Source organism: Acinonyx jubatus, chromosome A3 (assembly GCF_027475565.1).
Source record: "Acinonyx jubatus isolate Ajub_Pintada_27869175 chromosome A3, VMU_Ajub_asm_v1.0, whole genome shotgun sequence".
Lineage (NCBI taxonomy): Eukaryota > Metazoa > Chordata > Mammalia > Carnivora > Felidae > Acinonyx > Acinonyx jubatus.
In genome coordinates this window covers 118749085-118775188 of record NC_069388.1, presented here as the reverse complement: position 1 = coordinate 118775188, position 26104 = coordinate 118749085, and the positions used below count along the sequence as shown (strand labels likewise).

The 26104-nt window shown below is 41.5% G+C and overlaps 1 long non-coding RNA gene across 3 annotated transcripts; it reads left to right on the top strand.

Moving 5' to 3' along the window:
- Nucleotides 1-426: 426 nt before the first annotated feature.
- On the top strand, nucleotides 427-23719 carry LOC113592446 (uncharacterized). Of its 3 annotated transcripts, none has more exons than XR_008289644.1 (4): nucleotides 427-1683; nucleotides 6823-6949; nucleotides 21303-21483; nucleotides 22826-23719. It is a non-coding gene; the product is annotated as an uncharacterized LOC113592446 (long non-coding RNA). The 3 variants fall into 3 exon arrangements; XR_003412319.2 differs by having other exon boundaries at nucleotides 427-2202; nucleotides 23215-23719; XR_003412318.2 differs by having other exon boundaries at nucleotides 427-2202.
- The last annotated feature ends 2385 nt before the right edge of the window (nucleotides 23720-26104 follow it).

Below are 26104 nucleotides of genomic sequence, written 5' to 3'. Positions count from 1 at the left end.
AGCATTAATTTTTTTCTTTCAAAATCTTCCTGATTGTGTCTTTCTCTGATTCCATTTCTACCACCTTCCCTTGAATGGAGACTTTAATATTCCAGGGTTTGCTGAACATAAAAAGGTTCAGGCCTTGTCCTGAGCCTTGTTTCCTGAGTATGCTTCCTCATACTCTTTCACCCCCAACGCTGCACTTTAATTTTTAGCTTTTTCTACCTTAGCAACAGGTTTCCGATTCCCTGGTCCCTTCCTGTGCCTCTCACCTGGGATTGCTTTCTAGGGCTTTATCTCAGCAATTCCCGCTCTCATTTCACACTCTTAATCCCTAAATTGCTTGCCGTTCTTTCCCAATTCTTCATGCCAAAAAAGTTGGCATAACGTTAATCTCTTCATGGGTAGAACCTTGATAAATAGAAAGAAAAGGTGGGGGGGGGGGGAGTCCCATGCAGGAAGGAATGTAGGAAAATTGCCACAGTTAAATGGAAGCAGAAAGGCCTTGTGTTGTAAAGCACAACCATGTCTTAATGCTCATATTTCATTTTTTTTCAGGTCCACACACATTTTTACTTCTCCGTTTTGTGGAATCAATGGTGTTTCTGATTAAAGTCCTCCAAAGGATTCCTACTGCGTTTAGAACAAAATTTAAATTTCTTGTAGTGACCTATAAGGACCAGCATGACCGGGTGCCTGTCTAGTTTCCAGTCTCATCTCTGTGTGTTCCTTTCAATAGGTGGATTCAAATCTTTTCTTATTTCTAGACATTTTTCTTGGATTCTAATTTTAAATATTTCTTCTATTTAGCACTTTGTTTTCATTCTTCAGGACTCTCTATTATCCATATGTTGGGTCTTCTTTGTGTATCTTCTCTATCTACCACTTTGAATCAACCTTAAATAAATGGATATCACTTCAACTCACATACGTACTCAGTGCCTAGTATGATAATGTGTACCTCAGTGAAGGATCCGAAAAACAAAAAAGAGAAAAGAATCAAACATGTTGTATGTTGCTTTTTATGGCCAATAGTTAGTCTACATGTGGAGGCAGCTCACAGAGAAAAGATAGCTTGATAAGGTGTCCATGTATGATTAACTACTAAAATAGGGATAAAGAGATTAGGTGATATAGGATTGAATGATGCAGTGAATCACGAAAACAAAAAGACTGCTTCTAAAATCCAGGCTTACTAGGCTCTGATGTGGAAATCTTGTCTTTTCCATTCGTTTATCAATGCTTACATTCATCTTATTTCAACACTTGCTGACATTATATTTATACTTCACATTTTTTCACTTTTGTGCTGCTCTACAAGTTTTCCTCTGGCAGATATTTGATGCTTGTTATGTGTTGCCTCAGAATTTTGCACAACCTTCTGTCGTAACACTAACTACTTGGGTTGTCATGGCCCAGAGCAGGGGCTCTAAAATCTGATGGATCTGGGATAGAATCGCAGCTCTGCCCCTTACTAGCTTTGTGACTGCAACCAAGTTACCTAACCTACAGCTTTATTTTCTTCATCTGTCAGAGAGGGATAAGAATAAGAATAGATTATTATAAGTGTTAAACTTGATAATGCATGTAAAGTGCTTAGTACAATGTCTGGCACCCACTAAATGTCAACTTACCTTTACAGGCACCTCTGTGTCTCCCCTCCTGTACTATGGTCTCTGTGGAGACAGGAACACAGTCCCAGTAAGTTTATTGAGTGAATTTACAGCTCTATGTAAATGTTCTTTTTCTTGACCAAAGGTCATATGCCATGTTGGTTCACTCTCTAGGGGGCTCTTTTACGGAGAAAAGAACCCCAAAGAACCTCTTTCATGCTCATCTGGTAGGGCATTCTTAGAAGTAAATAATCTAGTTATTGATACTTGTTCTCCCTATCTGTGGTTTAGGAAACTCTTGTTGATGCATTTCCCCAGAGTTCTTGTGTCCATTAGTTTTCCTGGCCACTTGCCCTATTGAAGACATGCCTGCACTTTTTCTCGAATGGCTAATCATTTTTCCTTTCAAATTTACCTTTACTTATTTTTTAAATGTTTATTTATTTACTTTCAGGAGGGGAGGGGCAGAGGAGAGGGAGAGAGAGAATCCCAAGCCTGCTCTGGGCTGTCAGTGCAGAGCCCTGTGGGGGGCTCCATCTCACGAACCGTGTAATCATGACTTGAGCTGAAATCAAGAATGAGATGCTTAACCAACTGAGCCACCCAGGTACCCCTTAAATTCACCTTTGAATCCTTATTCCAGGGTACACTGTATGCAGCTAAACTTATTTTGCATTTAGCAACTCTGAGAAATATAAACATGCAATTACAGGACACATTATCCTCTTTCCTGTCGTTACCCCAATGTTGCTTTCCCCGTGAACTTTATTAAGAGTTTAAAGGGGAAAACCAACCTAGCTATCTTTCTCTTTGACTTACTGCAATAATTAAAATAGTTCCTTTAAAAGTAATGTGTGGATATATTTATTAAAATATAGGTATAGTTGTGGATATACTGGAGATATGTACATGGTTGTATATATGGATGAAAAAGTGTTGCAAAATATATCTCAAAAAGTTAATGGTGGTAATTGGTAACCATTGGGTGGTGATATTATGAGTATTTATTTTTTCTTTGTACTTAAAAAAATATTTTTTAATGTTTATTTATTTTTGACGGAGAGAGAGACAGAGTGTGATTTGGGGGGCAGGGGGCAGAGAGAGAGGGAGGCACAGAGTCCAAAACAGGGTCCAGGCTCTGAGCTGTCATCACAGAGCCCGATGCTGGGCTTGAACCCACGAACTGCGAGATCATGATCTGAGCCGAAGTCGGACGCTCAACCAACTGAGCCACCCAGGTGCCTCTTTCTTTGTACTTTTCAACAGAAATCCTTGTTGGGTTGCTTTCCTTTCTGCTCTCAGTTTAGCTGTGACAATTTTCTCAGAGACTGCTAATTGTCTTCAAAGTCCTTTTTTCCATTCTTCTTTAGTAATAGAATTTTTAGCTGAGTACAGGGATGCCCAGAATAAATACTATGTTTTACAGCCTCTCTTGAAACTAGGTTTGAGCCACATATCTACCTTCTGGTTCATGGGATGTCCTTAGAAATGTCACGTGCGATTTGGAGAAAGGGTCCTTGAATAGGAGATGTGCATTTTTCCTCTGTTCTTTGTCCTTACCGACTAAGAAGCAGATGTAGTGGCTAAAAGTTGATAAGCCCTTTTGGATCATGTAGACAAAGGTCCCGCTGCAGGGACAGCAAACTGGAAAGCTGGAAGAAGCCAGGACCCATGACGACTTTGTTGATGTGCCCATCCATGCTTCTAGGCCCCTCCTCTCTGGATGGCTTCCATGAGAGCAACATGGATGTTTAAGCCACTATTAATTTTGATTTTATGGTACAAACAAATCAAATCTTAACTGACATGGAATTAGTGTATCATTCCTATTATGCTTTGCCTCAAAGGTGAAGAATTTATATTATATGCTCTTCCCTGGACATGTATAACATAATTTCCATAAGTGAACTGTTCTGCCTTAGTTCTTAAACTGTTTTAAGACTGTTCAGTCTCACAAAGCTCTAGTTCCATGGCCACATCAGTACACATTTTCCAGGAGACACATGTGTGTGTTTGTGGCAGAACCCGTTTATCGTCGCAAAATTTTAGAAACCACTGATTAATATGGTTAATGTAAATTAATGTAAACATGGTTAAATAAATTGTGGTATATTTCTGCTATTGGATATTATACAACAGTGAAAATTCATTAACTATAATCATATTATTAATAAATCTCAGGAACATAATGTTGGGCCAAAAGAATAAGTCCCAGAAGATGACGTATAAGTTCAAAAACAAATAAAACTAGCATAAAGTTTTGGCCCAAACGTATGTGTAATAAAATGTACAGAGAAGCAATGGTATGATAGAGGTGCCTGGGGGGGCTCAGTTGGTTAAGTGTCCGGCTCTTGATTTGTGGCTCAGGTCACCATCTTACGGTTCCTGAGATTAAACCCCCAGTCGGACTCTGTGCTCACAGCATGGGGCCTGCTTGGGATTCTCTCTCTCTCTCTCTCTCTCTCTCTCTCTCTCGCCCTCCCCCAGTCACACTCATGCTCTCTTCCAAAATAAATAAATAAACTTAAAAAGAAAAAAACCCAGGGTATGATAAAAGCAAAATTTAAGAGGACGGTTACTACCCAGCGGGCATTTGGGGGATGCGACAGAAGAGGAACACGTAGGTCAATGTAAGTCATGGAGGCCTTTTAGCTCAAGGGTTGAGAGTTGGATCTGAGTGGTTTATTGTATTATTATATAGATTATATAGAGTATCAATCAATTCAATGAAGTTTATGCAAGGACCAAAGGATGACTCATAGTCCTTGATTCATGGCACATTATTAACATGAATCAGGATTATGATTAATCCAGTCTCGTGCTTTTGAAGTTCACAAAGCAATCATACTACTTATGAAGCTGCCTATTAGGCAGGACTCGTTTTATTTCTATAAACCAGGCAACAAGCATGGATGCGTTTCTATTTGTGTACCCAACTGTTTCCCTATCCAGGTTTTTAAAAATAAACTTTTAATTTTAGAATAGTTTTAGATTTACAAAAAAAAAAAGTTGCAAAAATTGTACAGTTACTGCAAACACCCCACCAACGACCAACCCTCTTTTACCTAAGTGTTAACATTTTACATTACTACGATACATTTGTTCCAATTAATGTACCAGGGATGGTACGTTATTATTAACCCTAATGAGATTGTAAGCGTCCTGAGAGCAGGGCTTGTGCGTCTCAGCACTCCCTAGCATCTTGCCTCTAGTTGGCTCCACGTGTGGGGAATTGATGAGGAAATTAAACTTACTAAGTGACTAAATTATCCGCAGAAATAAGGCCCATATTTCGTGATCACTTATAATTTGCTTTAAGCAGCTAAAGCTGCTTTGAGATATAACCCTGAGCTAAGTTGGGTTTAATGTTCTTAAAAGTCACTGTTTCTGAATTATTTACAAGGGTTCTCATTAGAATGAGCGCAGGGAGCTGAGTGCTGAAGTGGGTATTTTTTTTCTTCCCTTGGTTTCTTTTCTAAATCAGGTCACAGAAAATGGATGCTATTTCTTTAAATAATATAACCAAGCTGATCCCTGGATTACAATTAGGTTACGTAACTTGCTTATGAGCTGCTTTTCATTAAGACTTGCAGTGGGCAATGGGGCTTTACATTTCAGAGCAAAGCTGGAGAACAATCCTGCTAAAAGCCAGAACACATGCGGTGTCAGAGGCAAGGACTGTAATAACATCGGCACGGGAATGAGTTCAATGTAGGCGGCTTCTTTTCTCTTTAAATCCTTAAAACATCCTTTGTCCTACCAAACTGCCTGGTTCCAAATACATCTAAAACATCCGAGAGAGAGCGGAGGGCCCTCACCAGGAGGGAAGGTCGCTGTGGCTGGTCCCCGAGAGGCTGAGCAATGGGGAGCTCTCTAGGGAGGACATTATCAAGTTTCTGCAGAACCATGGCTCTGTTTCATTTCTTGCAGAACACAAGTTACTAGGAAACATTTAAAAATGTGGCCAAGGGAGGTAACAAAAATCCTAGCATCCGCCTACAACCGTATCTCTGCAGATGGGCATTGCAGAGGTACGTACGGTAAGAAAAGTAGAAGGTATCAGACCAGGTAGAAAACAAGAAGCTTGATGTCAAAAGAAGCGAGAGTCGGAGGAGATTCTGGATGCGCCTTCATCAAAACATACAAACATCTGTTCTTAGAAGTGGGGATACAGGGGCGCCTGGGTGGCTCAGTCGGTTAAACGTGCGACTTCGGCTCAGGTCATGATCTCGCGGTTTGTGAGCTCGAGCCCTGCGTCGGGCTCTGTGCAGACAACTCAGAGCCTGAAGCCTGCTTCGGATTCTGTGTGTCTCTCTCTCTTTGACCCTCCCCCACTGTGCTCTGTCTCTATCAAAAATAAATAAATGTAAAAAGAAAAATTAAAAAAAAAAGTGGGGATACAGCCAACTTTCCCCAAAAGGAAGTTGTTCATCCTTGTAATATAGGGTACTCACTGCAGGGGGAGACCATTTTTTGATACTCCTAGAAAAACCACCTCACAGAACATGATAAATGCTGGAAATTGAAAGTTTACAAGTTAGAGTAAGCAAAGGGATCAGAGAACGGGACAAAGTGCTCTTGACAATAAATATGCAGGGAAAACTCTGCTGGAGAGTGACCCGGAACAGGCTCGTGGAAAGAAAAGACAGTGTAACGCCCAAATTCTACCGAATGCAAAATTCCTTTTGGAAATGGAGTTACTGCATAGTGATTGAAATAGCAATCAGGAACAATTCAATGAACTTGGAGCCCTTTATGTACTTGAAGAAACACCTGTGATTTGCTTCCCGGGAACAGCCAAAAGTGTAATTCTTTAAGCAGTTAAAGCTTGCTTCTTAACTTTTGATAAATGTGATCTGATCCCAAACTTAAGAGGAATATCTTATTATGCCGCTCTATAAAATAATGAATAGAGAGAAGTTCATCTCTTTTGTCTTCTAGTTAACTTAAAAAAGTTATAGTTAACTTTCAACTACTAATATTTAATATTTCTAGTTAATGTTTGTAAGTTTTTTAACTTTAAGACAGACCTTCAACTATCAATAATACTACCAATGCAAATGTAAACTGCATGCTTGAATGCAAAGCAGTTAATTAATTCTAATGGTATTGCACATTAATCTTGGCTTCAACGCAGTCTAAAACTTGCCTAAGCCCTGTTGGTTGCTGGGGAGTCTTTGATTCTTGTGTGTGTGTCTAATTTACTAATGAACTTGGTGTCATTTAGGGCTGAAGCAAGCACATCTGAACGGGTCTGGCTGCTCTGGGCAGCTGGGGAAGGGCACCCACAGTGTTCTGAACAGAGTTGGAAGAACACCAGAGCTGAGATGAGTCAGAGCCTCTCAAAGTGTGTGGTGAGTCACAATCAATGCCCCCCACCCTACCCCAGCTGTAACCAAAAAAAAAAAAAAAAAAAAAAAGTTGGGGGGGGGTAGTTCTAAAAGGGAAGCAATTAAAGGACACACCACAAATCTCCTCCCTCTTATCCTTTGCACCCTGAGTGTGCCTTCCTAAGAAGGCACAGACCAGAGACCATAGTCTAAGTGCTGGCCAGAAGGAGAGCCAACAAAGCTAACTCTGATTCTAACCGTAGCATGACAGACCATAAGAAAGGGGACAGACAGGCCAGCACTTGCCACTGGGGTGTGATCCCCAGCAATGAATCTTGGAGAATCTGTAAGTGGTCCCAGGATCCAGGGAGATGTATCAGGGAGCCTGTGAGCCCTGCATCTTAGACAGTTGGGTTAAGTTTAACTCCTTCTTCTGTCATTTATGCTTGTGATATTGGGGCAAGTCACTTAAAAACTCTGAACCATATTTCCCTTATCTGAAGGTAGTAGTATTCTTTCCCATTAGGTGGTTGGTTTGGTGACGGGGCGTGGGAGAAGGGACTGCAGGTTGCTAAGCAGGATTTCATGGTATTGCTCAGTTCAACACTGAGCCTAAAATGAAGGAGGTACTCCCTAAAGTATACGCTGAATGACTATCTAAGTAATCCTGCCCCTGGATCATCTGGGTGGTGCTGTGCTTGATACCCGGTGGATATGTTTTCCAGGACACAATTTCTTTAGACGCTCCCACATTCCCCAGAGATCAGGAACTGTCTGTCTGTATTCTAACCTGGGAATTGTGTATGTTCGATGAGGAAACATTACATAGAAAAGCTACAAGTTTAAGTGTCTAAAGGATCAAAAAGCTCGGTCCAGTGACCTATAGATGCGTACATTTTCAAAAAAATGGCTCTCCCCTGCCAATAGGCTACCACTGAAAATTAACATCTTAAAATTTTTTTTAAATTTTTTATTTTTTATTTTGAAGAGTATGGAAAGGGGCAGAAGAAGAGAGAGAGAGAAAAAATCTTAACTTAAGCAGGCTTTGCACTCATTGTGGAGCCTGACACAGGCTCAAGTCCATGACCCTGGAATCATGACCTGAGCCGAAATCATCAAGATCTGGAAGCTCAACTGCTCAACTGACTGAACTACCCAGGTACCCCTTGAAAATTAACATCTTAATGATGGCGAGAAAGCCAGAGGCTTTGTTAGTGCTCACTTTGGAGAAATACCTTTCAGCATTTTACCGAAGCCTTCTTCTCTGAAAGGCTTTGTTTTGGGTCCACCCAACAAAAAGAATTGCAGATAAGGCACAGAAGCCCTATCTAAAACCTCCAATCTAATAGAAGGAAATGACTGTGCAGAAGTCTGGAGTACAGAGGCAGGCTGCCGTAGGAAAAGCCTGAAGACAGAGTCGTGAGACAGTCTTGCTAATTTTTGTAATTCTCACATGGCCTGTTGTTCCGTCATGCAAAAAAAAAAATAATGCTAATGCTAATGAGGTAATAGTAATAATGTAATCGCAAACATCCCGAGTACTTATTCCATGCCAAACAATGTGCTGAGAGCCTTGTGTATCTATAGGTTGCTTCCTTTAATGTTTACAACTCTACTAGGTAGCTTCCGTTATTGAAGCAGATTACGGATAAGGGAACTAAAGCAAAAATTTTTCTCTAGGAGATGCTAAAGACATTCATTTGCTTGTTCATCTGAATTTCAGCACCTTATAAAAATTTAGGAAACAAAAATGGAAGAAAAATTGTGTTTTGCTTCTAGATGCTACTAGAAAGGGGAACGAAGAAAACTAACATGACTTGAGTAGTGATTATGTATCAAGCACCTTCACATGTGTGATTTCATGCGCTCTTCATTTCACAGGTGAAGAAACGGAAGGTTAGCGAGGAAGGGAAGTTCAGGTAGAGCCCAAATATGCCTGACTCCAAAGTCCACGTTCCTCCCATTCTATCAGTGAGATTCTGGCTCTGCCACTAGCTAGCTATCAAAGTCACTTACATTTTCCAAACCTTAATGGTAAAATGCAGATAAAATGCCTGCCCATATAACCCTTAGGACATTCTGAGAAATCACGTGAAATAATTGGAGTGGTATAAAAAATGAAACAGGCACAGATCCCAACAGCAAATAATCCAAATTCAAATACAAGAGATATAAACATAACTTTTTTTTTGTAAGTTAGGTGTCAAGACACCTGGCTGGCTCTGTTGGAAGAGGATGCAACTTTTTTTTAATGTTTATTTATTTTTGAGAGAGAGAGAGAGAGCGCGCGAGCATGGGGGGGGGGGGCGCAGAGAGAGAGGGAGACAAAGAATCTGAAGCAGGCTCCAGGTTCTGAGCCGGCAGCACAGAGCCCAACGTGGAGCTTGAACTCATGAACCAGGAGATCATGATCTGAGTTGAAGCTAGATGCTTAACCAACTGAGCCACCCAGGCACCCCACCGTGCAACTCTTGATCTCAGGGTTGTGAGTTCAAGCCCCACAGTGGGTGTAGAGATTACTTAAAAATAAAATCTTTAAAAAAAAGTGAGGTGTCATCATACCTGTCTGAGAAAAACGTTGGGAGCACAGAAAAGAGTTATTTGTGTTGTTTGGGTGAGCCATGGAAGAATCCATCTAAAAGGTAACATTTGAGCTAAACCTTTAGGATAAGGAGGATTTCATTAGGTTAAAAAAAAACAAAAGAAGTAGAGGGAGGATATTATAAGGAGAAATGACAGAGGCAAAGGCATGGAGGCATGAAAGAATGTGATGTATCTAGGACACTGTGAGCTGTAGAGAATGGCCAGAATACCAGGTGCTCTGGGATTAACAGATGATGAGCCTAGAATGATTGGACCAGACTCAGAAGGCCTTGAATGCCACGTTAAGACCTTTGGACTTAATTCTGTAGACAACTGGGAGCCACCAAGGGTGACTACCCAAAGAATCCACAAGGACAAAGAGTCTGAGCAGGGCCTTTTGCCATCCTGTTCTTGTGATGATCACAAAGTCCCATGTTCAGAACATCACAGTCTGTTGCCATGGAAATAGTAATGGGCCTCACTATGGGAATAAATTATCCTCATCATTATACCTTTCTTCCAAGGAACTCAAAGTGTTTGTTGTATGTGTTTTCTTTTTCTTTTCTTTTCATTTCTTTTCTTCTCTTTTCTTTTCTTTTCTTTCTAACAGAAGCACCAGATGGTGGTTAAGGGAAGGAAGAAAGCCTAAAGACTGTTGAATTAAAGGAGATTTCAAAGGAATGGAAGGAAAAACACAAGTTGAATTTTGAAAGGTTTAATCAAAACAGATGGCAGAATATCTCAGCCTGAGGGAAGGGGAAAATTGTCTCAGAACCCATCTGAAGTGGGAGCTTCTTCACCCTTGCTTCCTGGGTCCCTGTCTGCTGCCTCTCTGCAGGCTGACAGTTCAAGCTGGATAATGAGGAAGGAGAGGCGCATGCCTGTGTGTGTGTGTGTGTGTGTGTGTGTGTGTGTGTGTGCGCGTGCACACACACTCACACGTGTGTGAGTGTAGGAGATAACATATATGCCAGACACAAGAATTAACGTTGTTGAAATGCTTTTTAAAGTAAGTTGCTATAAATACTGATTTATTGTGCATGTGATCTTTATTTTCAGACAAAACAATTTTTTTTTAAATAACAAAGTTTTACGATTTTTACAAAATTGTAAAGGGGTATAAAGAAACTATTGTTTTTGTGTACACACTTTCCTATATCATCCTATTTTAATTACCCATTTTAATTCAGTCTTTGAATAGAATACTCCTATGAGGTGGGTAGGCATTGCTATTCTTTTTTTTTTTTTTTAATTTGAGAGAGAGAGAGAGAGAGTAGGGGAGAGGGACGGAGGGGGAGGAGGAGGAGGAGGAGGAGGAGGAGGAGGAGGAGGAGGAGGAGAGAGAATCCCAAGCAGGCTCCATGCTGGGGCTTGGTGCCACAACTCTGGGATCATAACCTAAGCCAAAATCAACCAACTGAGCCACCCATGTGCCCTTGTTATTCCTTGTTATGAAGGAAGACAAGGCCCATAGGGATTGCAAATATTACCCAGGCTATTTCTAAGTGGCAGAGCCTAGTCTGGAGTCTGGTTAGCTCAGGCATTTTCCGAAGTTCCAAAAGAGTCCTGGCACTGCCACTATAAACCTGAGAAAAACTGGGCAACTTACTCTTCCTTTCTGGGCCTCAGTTTCCTATGTATGATCAGAGGAAAAGCTGTGTCTACTCCAGCATTCTTTAGAAGCACCAGCAAGAAGTATGAAGAATGAAGAAGAAGAGTGAAGAGCACTATGCATATTTTCTGATGGTCTGTGCTCATCATTTGAGCTCTCTGGGTCCCTGTCTTGCCAGGTTGCCTCAGTTATTTTGAAGGGACCAAGTGTGTTCTGAGGATTGAAATACTTATTTCAAAACAAAAAAAATTATAGGGGTGCCTGGGTGACTCAGTTGCTTAAACATCCAGCTCTTGACTTCAGGCTGGGTCACGATCTCACAGTTCATGGGTTTGAGGCCCGCATTGGGCTCCTTGCTGATGGTGTGGAGCCTGCATGGGATTCTCTCTCCCTCTCTCTTCTCCTACCTGACTCGTTCTCTCTTTCCCTCTCAAAAAATAAATAGACTAAAACAACAACAACAACAACAACAACAAATAAAATGCAAAAGGCAGGGAGAAACTAGGGCATTGGGTTACATGTAATGGTTACATTTACATAACACATGTATTTAATGAATGTCTACTATGTGCCAGGCACTGGCTCATTGGAGGATATACTACAATGAACAAAACAGAGTCTGTCCATATTAGATAAAGTGTTAGTGTACAAAATCTATAAAGAACTTACCAAATTCTACACCCTAAAAACAAATAATCTGATGAAGAAGTGGGCAGAAGACATGAATAGACACTTTTCCAAAGAAGACATCCAGATGGCCAACAGACACATGAAAAGATGCTCAACATCACTCATCATCAGGGAAATACAAATCAAAACCACATTGAGACACCACCTCACACCGGTCAGAGTGGCTAAAATTAACAACTCAGGAAACAACAGATGTTGGTGAGGATGTGGAGAAAGGGGAACCCTGTTGCACTGTTGGTGGGAATGCAAACTGGTGAGGCCACTCTGGAAAACAGTATGGAGGTTCCTCAAAAAATTAAGAATAGAACTACCCTACGACCCAGCAATTGCACTACTGGGTATTTATCTAAAGGATACAAAAATGCTGATTTGAAGGGGCACATGCACCCCAATGTTACTGCAGCACTATCAACAATAGCCAAATTATGGAAAGAGCCCAAATGTCCATCAACTAATGAATGGATAAAGAAGATGTGGTTTATATATACAATGGAATACTACTTGGCAATGAGAAAGAATAGAATTCTGTCATTTGCAACAGTGTGGATGGAACTGGAGGGTATTATGTTAAGTGAAATAAGTCAGTCAGAGAAAGACAGATATGTTTTCACTCATATGTGGAACTTGAGAAACTTAACAGAAGAACATGGGGGAAGGGAAAGAAAAAAATAGTTGCAAACAGAGAGGGAGGCAAACCATAGGAGACTCTTAAATACAGAGAAGAAACTGAGGGTTGATGGGGGTGGAGGGGACAGGGAAAATGGGTGATGGGCATTGAGGAGGGCAGTTGTTGGAATGAGCACTGGGCGTTGTATGTAAGTGATGAATTACAGGAATCTACTCCCAAAGCCAAGAGCACACTGTATACACTGTATGTTAGCTAACTTGACAATAAATTATATATATAAACAAAAACAAAAACAAAAACCAACCAGGGTCTGTCTGGATATCCTAGAGGGCCTAGAAAAGAGCACTCATGCAAGAATTTCCACCTGGAAGCTGCATTTAAAATGAGCCATGGGGTGCCTGGGTGGCTCAGTCGGTTAAGCGTCTGACTTTGGCTCAGGTCATGATCTTGTGGTTTGCAAGTTCGAGCCCCACATTGCGCTCTCTGCTGTCAGCACAGAGCCTGGAGCCTGCTTCAGATTCTGTGTCTCCCTCTCTCTGCCTCTCCCCCATTCGCACTCTCTCTCTTTCTCAAAAATAAACAAACAGTAAAAAAATAAACAAAATGAGCCATAATCCTACGTGAAAGATTACTTCCTGAATTTGTATCTTGTACCTTCTTCAAGGAGGGAAGGAAAGTTACATCACTTTTAACCTGCCCTAACAGTGAAGCATGTGTCCCCACTCCCTGTGCATCCTTACCGCATATAATGCTTCTCAGCTTCCTGAATGTTTCTGAGGTTTAGATATGAACCACACATTAGACGGATCGAGGCAAAAAGCCTTGCATTTGAATGCTTTATCATTCTGCCTTTTATGGACTGCACTACTTCATGGAATGTACTAGTGGTTGATAACTCAACTGGCTGCACGTTGTGGTTTTGCTGTGAGCAGGGAAAGGGAAGAGGTGGGGGAGGAAGGAGTACACAGAAGCCCAGCCCAGAGATGTGCTGGCTCCTTAGCTTCAGGATGATCTTGAGTCCTTCTGAGCTGTCAATATTTTTCCATTAAAGACTATACCTTTTGGTCTCTAACACATTCTCTCTCGACGTACTTTTTTTTCTGCTGCCCCACTCTGACCACCTGATGCAGTTCTGTGCACAAATTTTACTGAAGCTTAAGCACATTGGCAAGTGTTTCTTACCCAAGGCCTTTGGGTATGGGGCCGGTGGAGCCAGAGAAGTGCATCCCAAATGGGTTATAAATGCCAGGGGGTTAGGAGAAAATTGGAAGAGCCTGTAACCAAACAGGGCTTGGAAAAACCTGGAAAGGCAGCAATGAGGAGCAGCGGCTGGGAGCAGAGAAGTGGAAGGGTCTGGGTGGGGGTGGGGTGGGATTTGGGAGACAGAAGCCATTAGAGAGATCTCAGGCATTTTCATGGCCATGGCAGGTTCATTTTAAGGCAAGGATAGAAGGACATAGGACATGGGCCTTGGCCTTGGGAAGGATTTTGGATTTTATTCTAGGAGATATTGGATTGGATGTTAGGTATGATTGAGAAGGAAGAATCAAGGAGTCAAGTGATGGTACCATTTATGGAGGTGAAGACTTTTAGACAAGAACCAGGATCCTCGACTCTGAAAAAGTCATTTCATTTTGCTTTTGTTAAGTTTGAGTTGTGTTTGGATGCAGGAGCCTGAAACCGAGGAGAGTTTTGGGTTGAACAGTGAATTTGAGAGATGTCAATATATAGACACTTAGTACGTATTCAGATGTAATCATCTAGGGAGAGAGTGTAAAAGTATTCTTCTCTGCATTTTCAAAGAAGAGAGAACTCAGGGTAGGGGGAGATTAAGTACCACGTCAGACAGACCCATACTGCCACCAGTAATTGGTGGAACCGAGATTCAAACCAAGGTCCATAATGGGTACAAAGAATAGTTAGTTATTTTTGTTGCTGTTTTTGTGGCTATTTTTTCTTGCTGAGGTTAAGGCTTGGCTCTATTACATTTATGTAAAACCAGCTTAGCACCCTAAATAGCCCTGTAAAAATCCTCTGCAATGATAGTCCAGTGCCCTGGGAAACCCCCAGGCTCTGCCTCCCACCTGTCATTGTAAACCACTTGCCTTGTCCTGGGATCTCAATTCCTGTTCCTTTGCCCAGCACCTGGTTATTTCTGTCTCTTAGCCCAGATCCTTTGGCCTGGCACTTCAGTGGGACTCTCTGGCATGTTTCCAGCTTTGCCCATGCTTGCTATCTTTCCCTTGACTCCATCAGTTAGAGCCCACGGGCCAGTCTTTCCTCATTTCTGAGCCTAGTCCTGGATCCCAGATCCCTAGAGCAAGTAGGGTTCCCTGGTATTTGCATGTCTTAAAAGGAAACCTTAGGCAATTTCCTGTCTCTGTACCTTAATATATATTCTTTCCATTAAAGGCATCTTGGATATATTCTTCTTACTCCTATCTTATTTTTCCAGACTTGGGCTAATCAAGTAAGATATGATCTTCATTTCTTTATCTTGGATCTTCTGAGCCTTCTGTTTTGCTTTTCTCTTCCATCTGTCCCTTATAGACTTTTATACCTTTAAAAAAAAACCTACTTTACCTTCTTCTTCTTGTTTCCAGATATCTTTGTTTTTCTTGAAGACCTTTTATCATTTCACGCCTGTGTATTGCTGTCTCCCACACTACATCTGATTATTGCTAGCTGCAATATTAAAATAAAATAGTTTAAACTTCATTGATACCTTTTGACCTTGACCAGTTCTAGCTCTTGCTCTGAGATGTCTTCTTACAATCACAAATATTGTTTGGGGGACAGCCAGGTGTCTAATCATGCATTTCCTTCATTGCTAATATAGGGTGACCTTCAGGTGGACTTCACCTATTGGTTATCTATGGTCAACATTCATTCAGATTGTCCAGTAGCCATGCTGGCAGCCATTTAATATTTTAAAGATCACCCTGGCTAAAATACTGATATTTCTAGAATAGAGGCATACTGAAAATACCACCTGTTAACTTTAATCAGCCTGAGAACTCATTGATACTAAATGTCAGTTTATAAGACTCCTGGTGGCCCACTGATCTCCAAGTTCTTCTTGGAAATAGTGTGATGAAATGAACACAGTAACATCCCAAAGAGATTTATAGGGCTTCCTTGCTGTGATTGCTGTTGCTATGACTACCCAAGAATCTGGATTTCCCTTGCCCTTGTCCAGGGATTCTCAACCAGGGCACCTTTGACCCTTGGGGCAATAGAAGAATCTCCAGTTGCAGGTGGGGGAAGGATTGCTTGGAAAAACACATTCAATATTAGAATATACTTTTATATTTGAAAAACAGATGAAGTCTTTTCACTATTCAGACTAAAGAAAGTAAAAATGAGCATGTGCAGAAAATAAAATAATCTCAATGGGGCAGCCAGGGAGAGGGCAGTGTTTTTCTAATTTTTGTTGTTGTTGTGACCCATAACAAAACAAGAAATACATTCTACATCTTAATTTAGTACACATGTGTGTATGTGTGAATAATTAAAACAAAAAATTTTAAACAGTTCTTATTCTTTTAAAAAATAAATTGCTGGTCAGGAGCAACTGCATTGATTACATGATCCATAGTTTGAAAACATTTCCTTCAGGTGATAGTGTTAGAATCTTTTGTGGTTTTTTTTCAATATATGAAATTTATTGTCAAATTGGTTTCCATACAACACCCAGTGCTCATCCCAAAAGGTGCCCTCCTCAATACCCATCACCCACCCTCCCCTCCCTCCCACCCCCCATCAACCCTCAGTTTGTTCTCAGTTTTTAAGAGTCTCTTATGCTTTGGCTCTCTCCCACTCTAACCTCTTTTTTTTTTTTTTTCCTTCCCCTCTCCCATGGGTTTCTGTTAAGTTTCTCAGGATCCACATAAGAGTGAAAAAATATGGTATCTGTCTTTCTCTGTATGGCTTATTTCACTTAGCATAACACTCTCCAGTTCCACCCACGTTGCTACAAAGGGCCATATTTCGTTCTTCCTCATTGCCACATAGTACTCCATTGTGTATATAAACCACAATTTCTTTCTCCATTCATCAGTTGATGGACATTTAGGCTCTTTCCATAATTTGGCTATTGTTGAGAGTGGTGCACTAAACATTGGGGTACAAGTGCCCCTATGCATCAGTACTCCTGTATCCCTTGGGTAAATTCCTAGCAGAGCTATTGCTGGGTCATAGGGTAGGTCTATTTTTAATTTTTTGAGGAACCTCCACACTGTTTTCCAGAGTGGCTGCACCAGTTTGCATTCCCACCAACAGTGCAAGAGGGTTCCCGTTTCTCCACATCCTCTCCAGCATCTATAGTCTCCTGATTTGTTCATTTTGGCCACTATGACCAGCATGAGGTGGTATCCCAGTGTGGTTTTGATTTGTATTTCCCTGATGAGGAGCGACGTTGAGCATCTTTTCATGTGCCTGTTGGCCATTTGAATGTCTTCTTTAGAGAAGTGTCTATTCATGTTTTCTGCCCATTTCTTCACTGGGTTATTTGTTTTTCTGGTGTGGAGTTTGGTGAGCTCTTTATAGATTTTGGATACTAGCCCTTTGTCCGATATGTCATTTGCAAATATCTTTTCCCATTCCATTGGTTGCCTTTTAGTTTTGTTGATTGTTTCCTTTGCTGTGCAGAAGCTTTTTATCTTCATAAGGTCCCAGTAGTTCATTTTTGCTTTTAATTCCCTTGCCTTTGGGATGTGTCAAGTAAGAAATTGCTATGACTGAGGTCAGAGAGGTCTTTTCCTGCTTTCTCCTCTAGATAGTGTTAGAATCTTGGGTGAAGGTGCACTTTTTAAGCTTATTTTTTTTTAAAGAGCATTTTTTTTTTAGAAGTTGACCAGGTCCTTCAGATTACAGACTTACTTCCCTCTTTCCTTCCCTTCCTTTCTCTTCTCTTCTCTTCTCTTCTCTTCTCTTCTCTTCTCTTCTCTTCTCTTCTCTTCTCTTCTCTTCCCTTCCCTTCCCTTCCCTTCCCTTGTCCTGTCTTGTCTTCCCTTCCCTTCCCTTCCCTTGTCTTGTCTCATCTCGCCTCCCCTCCCCTCCCCTCCCTTTCCCTTCCCTTCCCTTCCCTTCCCTTCCCTTCCCTTCCCTCCTCTCCTCTCCTTTCCCCTCCTCTCCTCTTCAGGGTCTCTGTTACATTTCTTTTATCTCAACTTACACAGGCAATGTGTGAGTGCAAAACTAGTGTGCTAAGGAGTGTGGAAATCCTAGATTATATAACACACGAAGCTGGTAAATTGTAGGTACATGGTTTCATGATTTAAACTTAAACTTATCTGACAATCTACTAAGAGCTTGCTTAATAAATGATTATGAATAAATATATCATTCATTCATTCATTCATTCATTCACTTTATCTCATGATGTTAGTTCTACCAGGTAATGTGTGCCCCTCAGTCTCAATGAAAGCCCAGTTCTTAGCTCACCCAGCTTACAGGGAAGCATGGTCTGATTTCCCTACATACTTAAAGTCTCACTGTCCCACACAGGATGTGTCACACTCCACTCAGCTCCCACACAGGATGTGTCACATTCCACTCAGCCTCTTGATATCCTCCCTCATCAGCATCTCCTGGCTACTCTCTTGCTGGGCTTCCTCTTAATCTACTGTTTAACTTAACCTTTTTCTAAGAGTGACTTTCTGAGCTTTTCTTCTATTTCCTGATCATCCAGCTCCTCTATTGCTTTCACCTTTCCCTTCCCCAGAAGGCAAGAGCCCAGAGCAGGTGTGTCACCTACCTCGTCTATCAGAAAACTGTGCAAGCGTAGTTTCTTAAATCCAATCTGATATTCTTTTTCCTGGTATAAATTAGTAAGATTCGTTTTAACATCTCAAGCTGGTGGGAGGAGGAGAGGACTACTTTATGGCCTCTGAATAAGGACAACTGCCCAGTCTGCCTATTCTAATTACTGGGGGCCAGTGGTGGTGGTGGGGGGGGTGTGTGTGTGGAGGGGGATGGAGCACAATGCAGTGTTAAGAGCATAGATTTTGGAGTCGGGCACTTGGATCGATGCTCTGCCACTCCCTAGTGGCTTACGACTTTTCTGTCTCTTTTGGCCTTCGGTGGTAATCTTACTGCCTACTTCACAGAGACATGGTGAGAATAGAAAGAAAAAAAGGCAGGTAACACAGCACCTGGAGCCTAGTAAGTGCTCAGTAAGTGGCAGCTATTATCAGCTATTATCTCTTGGAAATGTACACTATGGTAAGGATGTCCACACACTCAAATCGAAATGGGAAGGCCTTTTTCCTTGCATGAATGAGGTACATCTTGTTGGCTTGTGGCTTCTCTGCTTCTCTCTGCACATCTGTTTTCCTCTGTCTACTGATAGCTCACTCTGCTTTTTTGTTGTTCCTTGACTCTTCAATGTTAGTTGGCAATTTTAGCTACCACTGCTGTGTTTTTTAGTGCAAAGATCCAGCAGAGGGAACTAGGCTTGCCTAGTTCACCTTTTTGTCCCAGACCATAAGGGTAGGATGGTCCTGAGTCTGGGGCTCACTTCATTAGTCATGCACTGTGTGACTACTTTTGGAAGGCGAAGTGGTTGGTGTCTCCTGGGACTTACTCAAGAGGACACACTTGGGAGAGAAGGTGGAAAATGTCTTGTCTCTAGTTGAACTTCTGGTTCAGCATACATCCTTATTTTGATCTAAAGAGTCCTAGAGGACAACAACAAAGGTCTACCAAGGTGACAAATGGTGCAATTAACCAGTTCATCACTTAAATAATGGGAGTGACCATTTGCTTTATGAAGAGAACTCTGCTTTTCATTAGGAACCCTCATGGGATTCATTCAAATTGTAGTTGCTTTTTTATGCACATACAATATACTTTATTTTACAGAGGGTGATCACCTATAGGTTTTTCTTAGGAAAAGTAAGTTTCCTGTTGTCACCACCACTTTTTACACAATACTCAGCCTAGCTCATTAATTTACATTCTTAGATATATACAAATCTTTTTTTCACTAGTTTATATATTATTGTATCCAATTGACAAACATTCTTCACTCAGCATCTCTTTTTACTTCCCCCTTTATTCTTTCTTTTTTATTTTTCCATTTTTTAATTTATTTTGGAGAGAGAAAGTGTGTGTGTGTGCACATGCACTTGAGCGGGGTGGGGAAAAAGAAGGAGAGAATCCTAAGCAGTCTCCATGCTCAGCGCAGAGGCTGATAGGGGGTCAGTCCCACAACCCTGGGATCATGACCTGAGTTGAAATCAAGAGTTGGATGCTCAACCGACTGAGCCATCCAGATGCCCCTCCCCACTCTTTCTTTCTTTCTTTCTTTCTTTCTTTCTTTCTTTCTTTCTTTCTTTCCTACTTACTCTTATGCCATTTTTTTTTCTCATTTCAGTCTTATTTGTTTTTGCTATTTTCTGTATATTTCACATTGGTGGACATTCAAGGACATTGATGAAAGAGCCTCCAACCAAGGGTTTCTAGTGCTGCAGCAGCCACATCCAGGCTTCCATAGCACAGGAATACCAGTACATTGATCCTCACATGTCTTGTGTATACTTCAATACCATGCAAGTGATTATAAATCCTAGTTCTACAGTTGAGTCTACGCTCCAAAATTGTTATCAATAAGCTGGAAGACTTGACACTTTATAGAAACATGTTCTTATCAGATATAATGGCCCTGACTCATTAACTCCTTAGTTCATCCCCCCCCACCCCCACCCAATGGCTGCTATTTGGCTCTCTTCTGGATATTGTGCCAACATCTTAGCACATTTAAAATTAAATTTAGCAGCGCCTGGGTATCTCAGTTGCTTGAGCATCTGACTCTTGATGTTGACCCAGATTGTGGTCTTGTGGGTCATGAGATCGAGTCTCACAATGGACTCCGTGCTGAGCCTGCATGGAGCCTGCTTGGGATTCTCTCTCTCCCTCTCTCTCTGCCCCTCCCCTGCTTGTTCTCCCTTTCTCTCTCTCTCTCTTTCAGAATAAATAAATAAACATTAAGATTGAATTTATTGTATTCTCCCTCAAACTCTATCCCTTTCTAGCTTCTCTGCAGGCAACAATGAGAACGATGATGGTGAACTGTACTGTGTCCATTTGTCCAGGATATTGTCGCTTGTGCTGCTCTTTCTCCAAAATCGTTGTATTTGTGCCTCACAAAACTGCTATGAGGCTGGTAGAGACCCTTTACAAATGAGGAGACAGCACAAGAGGGGATAAGTAATTTGTCCAAAGTGACAGACGCAGGTCTTCTGACTGTTGGTTCTGTGCTGTAAGCTCAGGAGCACCACGCAGCACCTCAAGCTCTGACCTCAGGGTTGTTTCTGTTCCTTTCAGTCAGTGTGTCCCGCATGGAACACATCCGAAAGCTTTCCTGCTTTCTCATCTGCAGTGTCCCACACTTGCCATTGTCAAACTAGTTAGACCACTACCTCCCAGTGTGGGCCCTCATCTGCTCACTCCTCGGTCCCTGGGAACACCTCTCCTTTTCTGTTCTTCCCTTCTGCTCTACTCCAGCCTGAAGACATTTGTTGAGACATGAGTTTATTTTACATACTTTCTCTCTTTCACAACTTCTTCCCTTTTTGCCATGTCATTTTGAGGTCTAATTCTGGCTTCCTAGCAGGACCGAAATGCGGGTCTCGTATACAACAGCTGTTAGGACAGTAGCACCTCATTAGTAATTCCCACAGCCATTTGGATAGTAAATATCTGTGGCTAATTGGAAAAAATCATATGTGTAAATATGCTGTTCTCATGATATCCCTCCCTTCTAGCCTACATCAGCCTCCTGTTTCCTATTTTAGAAAATTCAAAATAGGCCCTATATCCAAGACTGCCTGTTAACTGTGAATTTGCTGACCTTGCCCTAGGTACCAAAGCAATGCAGCACTGAAACTGTCTGTGCCAGCCTTCAAAGATGCATGTAGCCAGGGCCTCCCTTCAGGGGGCAGATGATGGAACCATCAGTTTCAGTGATGCCAGAAATTTCCCAAGGAATAGGAAGAGAACTGACACTTATTCTGCACCTCCTTGATGCCAACACCAAGTATGGTATTGTATCTACTTTATCTCGTTGAATCCCAACATCAATCCTACAAAGCAGATAGAGATGGGGTGGAGAAGGTCCCAGCGTGGCCACCCAACCTAAATTCAGAGACAGTAGTTTAAGGATAGGATCTGGAAATCTGGTGGGAAGGGACCCAGGTGCTTGAAGAATTAAGGAGGGCCTGAGAAATAGCTCCTTCTACGGAGAATGGGGCATATTCGGGTAGAGTGGGAGAGGTGTCATGAGTATTGTTAACTGCCTGTCACTAACATCATCCGCTGACTCTGCTGTGGGGTTTTGCCTTAATCCTCCTGAGACTGCACAAAAGAGCAGAAACAAACAAAGCCATTTCACTTGAAAGCTATTGAGGCAGAATGTTATGACCTGAGGCACCCTTGCTGGGCAGCTCAGGTGGCAGAGTGCAGCCCACGGGACTCTGGAGAGACTAGACACAGAGAGCACACAGTGACCTGGAGCATGAAGGCATGGGGCACCTGCAGCCTCAGCCTAGGCCTTGGCCAGTGGGCAATAGACTTCACCCCTGACATCAGAGCTGGGTAACAGGGACATGGTCAACTCCATGGGCTGCTTGGATGACTATAGCTCTTTAAGAATGTCATGAGACAGCCACTGGCTCCATGTCACATGCCCCCTCCCCGCTCCCAGAGCCATTTGGGAGGAAGTCAAAGAGGCCTATTCCACAACTGCTACTTTTGCTGGCACATTTTCATCACTTTCCGTTCCCACACCTGGCTGGGATGGCCCAGGAAGCAGGCCACAAACCTATCTTCCTCTCCATTATACAGATGAGAAACTGAGGCTTGAGGAATTCACGTCACTTGCCTAAATTAATACAATTAGAAAGTGGCAGCACTTGGATTAGAAGTTAGGCCTTTTTCATTTTGAAGCCCATGCTCTTCTCACTTTCTTGTTCATTCAACAAGCACGTATTGAGTGCCTACTGTGTATCAGGCACAGGAGACAACGGGAAATAAGTATAAGATTCTGCCCAAATGAACCCCACACCCAGTGGCAGGGTTGGTAACTGTTCACCAAAATTCATGGGCTCTTCTTCCCGGACTCATAGCTGGGCTATATTTCCCATCTTACTTTGCAGTTAGGTCTCCGGCTTGCTGAATGTGAGTGGAAATGATGAGTGACACTTCCAGGCCTGGCCCATAAAAACCTCCCTCACATGTTTCTCTACCACCCTTGGAAGCCATGTGTGGAAAATGGCAGAGCTGCCTCCGCTGATGAGGAACATATGATTTGGCCTGTTACATGAACAAGAAATCAATTTATATTGTGCTTGAAACATTATACATTTAGGAATTTGTTTTGTTGCAGCACTGGCTGTATCTTAATTGAAACATACTCCCACACGAATACTGCCTGGAATGGTTTTCCTTGTACCAAAAAAAATGACAGATCAACTTTCCTCCTTTTTAAATGAAACTGCTTTCTGGAGACAGCTCTGAAAATCTAGTGGTGTTCTATGGAGAACGATCACCTGTTGGCTGAATGGGCAACACCAGAGACTCACGAGAGAAAGCTTGCCTTGGTCCAGTGCTGCCCATACGAGGGACAATTCTTCCCAAGTATGGCTCTGTATTAGCCATCCCACTTTGCAAAAAGACCTGATGCTAAATCCTCCAAACTGGCTTCTATCAGTTATAATAAAGGTGACATCGTAACCTCTCTCTGCCCCCCTTTTGTTTTACTTTCGATTTGTTCAGATCTCAGGTTGCGAAGATGGCCACTTCTTATTGAACCCCTTCCGAGACCTTGAAGATTATAATAATCTTTGGACAAACCAGCGGTCAAGGGTTGATTAATTATATTACGGTGATTGTGCAAATAATCCTCACAATTGAAACAAGTGGTAAACTATGATTATGTTTTGGTTCTAGTATAATTTTTTTCCTGAAGTGAATAAATGCCCTATTTTTGCTTTAAATATTTTTAGTTTTCTACGAAGTGATCATTATTTTTTCCAACTGCTAGGATTTCTCTGTCAAAGATTTTTAAACAGTACAGTAAAATCCTAACCATAAATGAAAAGTTGATAAATTATAAAACATTAAAATTAAGAATGTATGTTCATCAAATGGCATGATTAGAAGAATACAAAGGAAAAGCACAGAATGGCAGAAGGTATTTGTAATACATGTATCCAAAAAAGGCCTTATGTCTGGAATCTATAAAGAATCCCAATGGATCAATAAAAGAGAGCACAATAAAAAAAATGGGCAAAAGATTTCAATAGCACTCCACAATAGAGGATTTCAACTAGCTCTAGACCTATGAAAAGGTAATCGACTTCATTAGTCATCGGGAAAATATACACTAACACCACAGTGAGGTCCTACACATCTACCAGAATGGTTAAAATTAAGAAGGCAGATAATCCATGTGATGTCTAAAATGCGGAGCAACAGTAACTCTTACTCGTTGTTGTTGGAAATATAAATCTGTGCAACCATTTTGGATAACTATATGTACTACCTATTAACGCTAACCTGACTCTGTGAATGAGAAACTCCACTCCTTGATATATACCCAACGGAAACGAGTATATATACTCACAAAAGACGTGGACAAGAATGTTCCTAGCAGCACTGTTTGTAATAGTTAAAAAGAGGAAGCAAATGTCCATCAGTAGTAGAATGGATGAACAGTGATGTACTATACAGCAATGAGAATGAACAAATTATGACTATTTGCAGCATCGTGGATGAATCTCGTAAAAGGCAACATGGAATGAGAGAAAACGGATACAAAAGAGCACATAATATACGACTCAATTTACATAAAGCTCAAAATCAGGCAAAACTCAGGGTGACTGGCTGGCTTAGTGGGTAGAGCGTGCAATTCTTGATCTCAGGGTTAAGAGTTCGAGCGTAGCGCTTACAGAAAACAAAAACGAAAACACAACAGGCAAAACTCATTGGTGAAGATAGAGGTTAGTTTAGTTGTTACCATTGTTGGGAGGAAGAGGGCTTGAGGGAAACCTTCTGGGGTGCTGGTTATATTCTATTTCACAGTCTGGATTCTGATTACACATTGTTCACTTTATCAAAATTCTTTGAGCTAAGCACTTATGATGTGTGTACTTCTCTACATGTGTGTTATTCTGTAATGAAAAAAAAATTTTTTTTAATATATGAAATTTATTGTCAAATTGATTTCCATACAACACCCAGTGCTCATCCCAAAAGGTGCCCCCCTCAATACCCATCACCCACCCTCTCCTCCCTCCCACCCCCCATCAACCCTCAGTTTTTCTCAGTTTTTAACAGTCTCTTATGCTTTGGCTCTCTCCCACTCTAACCTCTTTTTTTTTTTTTCCTTCCCCTCCCCCATGGGTTCCTGTTAAGTTTCTCAGGATCCACATAAGAGTGAAACCATATGGTATCTGTCTTTCTCTGTATGGCTTATTTCACTTAGCATCACACTCTCCAGTTCCATCCACGTTGCTACAAAAGGCCATATTTCATTTTTTCTCATTGCCACGTAGTATTCCATTGTGTATATAAACCACAATTTCTTTATCCATTCATCAGTTGATGGACATTTAGGCTCTTTCCATAATTTGGCTATTGTTGAGAGTGCTGCTATGAACATTGGGGTACTGTAATGAAAAAATTTTAAACCTGCCAGATCATGTAGACATCCTGAACAAACGCTGAAGATTCTAGGAAATGAGATACTTCTGCGTAGAAAAGCTCTGCAGTTCATGAATTCACCATTTTCGGTAGGAGTTGGTCTCTGGAATGACAAATGGAAATCCCAGTGTGTAGACTTCTCAGGGGTGGAAGGGCGCCCAAGCAGCATCTTGTCCAGTCACCCGTATACACTCCTGTAAAGGTGAATATTGAAGTAGGGGTGCCCAGAGTGGATATCAGTTATTTTTTGTCTGCCTAGAGTCCCTTTCTGGGGGGGCTGCCCCTACTCGACCTATTTAATAAGTTGTTTTGATGGGTTCAGTAACAGCATTCTGCCATCTACCCCCAACATAGAGGTTGATGTTTGCTCTTTGCTTGGCCAACAGCACCTTTCCATCCCAGGAACTTGCACTTTGAATCAAGACATCTAGATGTAGAAGGTGGTGAAGCTGCATTATCTGAAGGCAGACCCATAGAAAGACAGTTCACAAGATCCTCTACCAAGGTTCCTGAAGCTGCTTTGCTTCTGGCCTCCACGGACCAGATGATCCAACAGATCCTTTTATTCTCTGAACCTTATATCCTTCTAATCAATTAATTTTTGCCTAGGTAACAAGAATCTATTTCCATTACTTTCAACCAAAGAATTGATAGAGCATCAGATCCCCAAGCTGCAAGGTTTAGAAACTCATGACTATTAGTTCACCCAGGAGTTATTAGGCTGCACAGAAAGAATTCACATTGGCCAAATTCACAGGAATCTGATATCTAAACCATGATATTAATTTATTACTTTATTCTGGGAGCTGTTCTTAGTTGAGGGACAAAAACAATAATTTTATACAGAGCATTCATTTCATACTTAACATTTATTGGGTAAGCACTGCCTGTTAGGCATTATGGCAAGCAAACAAAAGTGCAAGTGGGGGTTTTCAAAAAGATTTTCATAACCTTTGAACTA